We start from the raw sequence: 5,080 nt of genomic DNA on the forward strand, positions 1-5,080 counted from the left end.
TGTCAAGTTGACACAAAGCTATCCAGTACACACATAGAAAATACCACCAGGCAAAATGAAAATAAAGACCTACTCCACTGAAGTCCACAGTCCTGAGAAGGTCATGAAATGTACTAATGTTGCTTTTGACTTCTGTGGTTCTGCCTCTGCCTAATTGTATTTGTTAACTGAAGTGTATAAACCTAGGATATAATTTGGGGGTTTGAAAGCTCATCCTGAGAAGGGGTCAGGACTACACTAGGATTCTGAACACCTAGTGTAGTCACTGGCTGGCCAATAAAGACTTTCTACTAGCTGAAACTGTGCTGGCTAGTTTTCTCTGGTGGAAACCTCATAACAGAAGGAGTAGCTCTACTTTTGGGAGCCTTGATAAATTCAGACCAGTTGTAAAGGGAATTGTGTCTGAGTTTCTTCAAAATCAGAACTCCCCAATATATCAGGGAGGGCATCTGGTATAAGAAACAGTGTTGTAGTTCGGTTCCAGTTCTTCCAGTGCTATGCTCCCAGAAATAAGACTCAGACTCAAAATATATTTACAAATACCTTGGCCATATAGCTGGGCTCTACTTTGACTAGAATAGTAACTTAAGATAACCCATTTATTTTAACCTACATTTTGCCATGTGGCTTGCTATCTGTGCTCAGGTACCATGTGTCCATCGTCATACATCTTTGAGTGTGGACCTCCTATGTGGTTCTATCATTCTTTCTCCTTCTGAATGTCCAATTTCCTGCCTAAGCTACAGGCTTTTAAATTGACAGGTGATGGATCCATATAATACACAAGATATTCTATCTACAATTCCCCCTTTTAGTCAAAAAGAACAGCTGCTATGTGTGGTACTCATTATCTACCTATGCTCATTGAACATTTGCTATGTGCAGGGTTGTTTGCTAAGACACAAGACCTGTTATCAAAAAACAAAACAAAACAAAACAACGACAACAACAAAAACCCCTTAGAGGCTAGAGCTTTTAGCAAACAGGCCTCTTTTGTCCAGTTTATTGTTTGCCAGGCACTGAATGAATTTTCAAAGGTGAGTTTACTCTGAGGGCAACCAGCAAATGGAGTGCTGTGTCTCAGGTCTGGCATCCTGAAGACAGGGGTCAGTGGTAATTAGGGAATAAAGAATCAGGATTATCTGGAACATGGGGAAAAGAAAGGGGAAATGATAAATAGTGTATGCTTATGTGATAAAATGCCGCGTTTCTTCACATGATGCAAGTTCATAAATTGTAGCTTAAGCATGCAGTGAAAGTGCCTGGGTCCTTTGATCTCTAAGGTTATGTGTTACACAGGCCCTTGGGGCAAGTTAGTGGTTTTATCTGGTGTGAACTAGCTCCAAGTTCTAGAAATCGGCTTAGGCAGTCATTACTACTGTGATCCCTACATTGGGGGAATCCATAGCAAGGCTAACAGGCACACACTGCTTGTTCAGGGAGCCCTTGAGATTTTATCTAAGAAGTTAACGAAGACGTCCTGAAACCTGCTGAGTGCTTCATTTGGGAAACCAGGAAGGAACATCTTAGGTGTGGTTCAGTTGGCTGGGCCTCTCTGACCCTGTCTTATCTTGGAAAAGTTTCAGTGTGGCAGCAAGACCAATCCTCAAATCCCAGCTCAGACACTGCCCCTCTTGACTCCAAATCTGCCTCAGGATCCAGGAGGCCGCTTCTTCTGGCCCTTTTCAGTTTCCTTTGTACAAGTGTTTCTTCCTCTTTTCCTCCAAATGTTCAACCCATTCTCAACTTAGGCCCCTCAGTGAGCCTCCTGTTTTTGTTCCTTGTAGCTTTGTGTGCTCCATGCTGAAGCCCCATGCCCCCTGACACTTCTGCAGGATGCCCTTCTTGATTTCAGTCTCTGTTCAAATTTAGCCTTTGGAGGAAGTCTATGGATCAGCTGGGATCTGATAGAAAACAGCCCATGGCTGGCTCCCCAGCTGTCCTAGTCACTGTCACTTCTGCTGCTTTATGTCCTCACAGCCCTCTTGCCTGTGTGGCATTCTCAACCTTCCCTTGTTGATTATGACAGGACTATGTGCTCTGTGTGGACAAGGACTTTGCACTGGTAAGATGTAAGCCAGGCATACCATGTGTCAGAGAGGCATCACCCAGTGCCTGGGCCTATAAATCATAGTGAATGAGTGAGCAAATTAGTGAGTATTTGGGAACCTGTAAATAGTCTGTCATGACTAAATCTGGGCCTGGGATGGCTATGGGTTGGAAAATAGGGCTGAAGTGCCAGGGAATAGATATCTCATGTTGGAATCAGGTTTATTTTGAGGAAAACAAATTATTATTTTGTTTTAAAAGAAGTAAGGACCAATCTGCATTTTATAGGAAGCTCCTTGATCAGAGTATAGAAAATGGATTCAATTTCTCTCCATTTTACAGTGGAGATCTGAGCAATAACTATTTCATCTAAGCCCTCAGGGCTTGTGAGTTGGTGAGACAAACGCAGGAAGCGCAGCACCAGAGTCTGTTGTAATGCACAGTTGCAGCATTCTCCACATGATGAAAATACCTTTTGACCTGGCTTCTTCCCCAAAGAGGTGTATTTTAACCCCAAACACAATATCTAAACTTAGAGTAGACATGAATTTAATTCCTCCTTTCCAAAGAGAAAAGAATCAATAACCAAATAGTTATACCATGCAGAATCCCCCACCCTCCCATGCTGGCATGTCCCACCAATCCCAACCGAACTCTTGAGTTCTGTGTCCCATGAACACAGAACTAGTAAACTGCAGGTGAGTTACCAGGGTATGGATTGCTGCAGCCCCAGGGAAGGCTTTCAACCCGGTGTCAGGCACAGAGTCATGGGAAGGCTCCGTGGCAAAGAATGACTATAGTTTTGACTTGTTAAATGGAATTGTGTTGCAGGGTTGTGGGGTCCCCCATCTGCTCTGCCACAGGGCTTGGCCACTTGGGAAGGCAGGTCGCAGGAAGTTGACTGCACTTACCCCACAACCTCACCAGGCAGATGCTGAGCCATAAGGAAGCCTGGGGATACTATTTCAGGGGTGGGAAAGCACAGTCTGAGGCATGGGACAACTGGAGCTGGCTCGGGGGTCCCTGGACCTGCAAAGAGACCAGGAAGTGGTATTTCCATCTCTTGGATATCCAGGTGCCACTGGAGGTCTTGGAAGATCTGAGAACAGAATCTGGGCCCTTTGGCTGCATCTAGCCTGGGCTGGAGGAGAAATGGGGAGCCCTGGCTGGTCTCATGGGGAGAGTCCTTGACTTGGTGGTGGTTGTGGCTGGGAGTGCAAAGAGGCCTTCGACAAGAGACTAGACTGCAGCTCTATAGGTGAAGGCCTTCTTCATAGCTCCCCATGGCAGATCCTGGATAAGAGACATTCCATGGTTTTAATACATTAATTGTTGTGGTAGAAAATGGAAGTGTAAAACCATTCCCCACTTCTCAGGGTGGGCTTGAGATTAAATACTTTTTGCAGGGAGGAATGTCTGGGAAGGAAAGCTTATTGGCTACACCCTCCAGGTCTCTATATATCTCATTAGCATGGAGAGCTATCTTGAGCTTACATGACCACAGGTCACATCCTTTTCCTTATCGACATGTGGAGGGCATGGGGCATTGCCCTTATGTGACTAATGGCCATAAATCTATGAGGAACTACAGCTAGTGACAGGGGCCTGGTGCCTGGGAGCAGGCAAACCTCCTACTGTCCCTCCAGGGTTTCCTGGGGTTCTAGCCCTAGTTTAACCAAGAGTCCAAGGGGCCATAACCCTCACTGGGTGGCATATCTGTCCTAAGGGACTGAGGGGAAGGATGAGGGAGGCACAGAGGTGGGGCAAGAGCATCTCTGACAGACTATGCACAGAAAGATGGAGCAAGAGCAGCTCACTGCCTAACAGAATGGTAAATAAATACTTTCCCAGTTCCCTTGCGATGTCTTTAACCTCAGTTGAAATTCATTTTCGTCATCTGGTCATGAAACTGGGGGCATGTTCACACATACAGAAGTGTGATGTGCTTCTCTAGTTTTCAAAAGTCCAAGTGTCTTTATGACAAAATAATGAACTGTCATTCAAGGTTATTGTCAGGGTTCAGCTGTACAGCTTTGCTAATACTAACATGTCCACTTCTGGGAAGTAAGCTAAATTTACCTGCTGTGCTTTTTTGCTCTTCAATGTTTTAAAGTATCAACTAACATATATACTTAGATTTTACTGTGTTAGCTACGGAGGATGCTAAAATAAAATAAATCTAAACACAAACTGATTTCCAATTATATTTTAAAAGCAACACAGAAGATAAGATACAGTCAAGGCATAGATGCTCGTCCACGTCGATGCTTTACTGTGGTGTTTGGGAAGTAGCTTTGTGTCTCACATAGTTGTACACACAAGGTCACCTAAATTTTCACTTTTACAAACACTTTCGACGAGGCATGCATGAAAGGACCTTTATGACAATCTCAAGCTGAGAAAAGAGATCGAGTGTTTTGTGCAGGGTGATTATATATGCATCTTCCACATGCTGACATCCATTTCTGTTGAAAGCATCATGTTGTCCAAGATGCCTTCATTTTTTTTTCCATTGTGTATTTCAGGCTTGTTTATAAAAATCCAGTGTCTAGATGTATGTTGATTTATGTCTGCATCTTCAATTTTATTCTATTGATCAACATGTCTTTTTTTTATACCTATCATGTGATTTTTTATGGCTATAGTTCTATACTTGAAAGCAAGGACGCTGATACCTCCAGAAATTCTTCTGTTTTTCAGGATGATTTTAGCAATCCTGGATTATTTTTGTCTTTTCATACGAAGTTTAATATTCTCCTTTCAAGCTATGTAAAGAATTGGGTTGGAATTTTGATTGGTATTGCATTGCATCTGTAGATTGGTTTTGGTAGGATGGCCATTTTTTTCCATTAATTAATTAATTTTTACTTCACATTCGGATCAGGGCATCCCCTTTTTCCTCTCCTCCCAGTCCTTCCCTTCATCTCACCTCCCACTATGTCTCCTCCATTTCTTCTCAGAGAAGGGGAGACTTCCCTTGAATATCAACTCGCCTTGGCATATCAAGTTGTAGTAGGACTGGAAGTTTCTT

Source organism: Mus pahari, chromosome 3 (genome assembly GCF_900095145.1).
Source record: "Mus pahari chromosome 3, PAHARI_EIJ_v1.1, whole genome shotgun sequence".
NCBI lineage: Eukaryota > Metazoa > Chordata > Mammalia > Rodentia > Muridae > Mus > Mus pahari.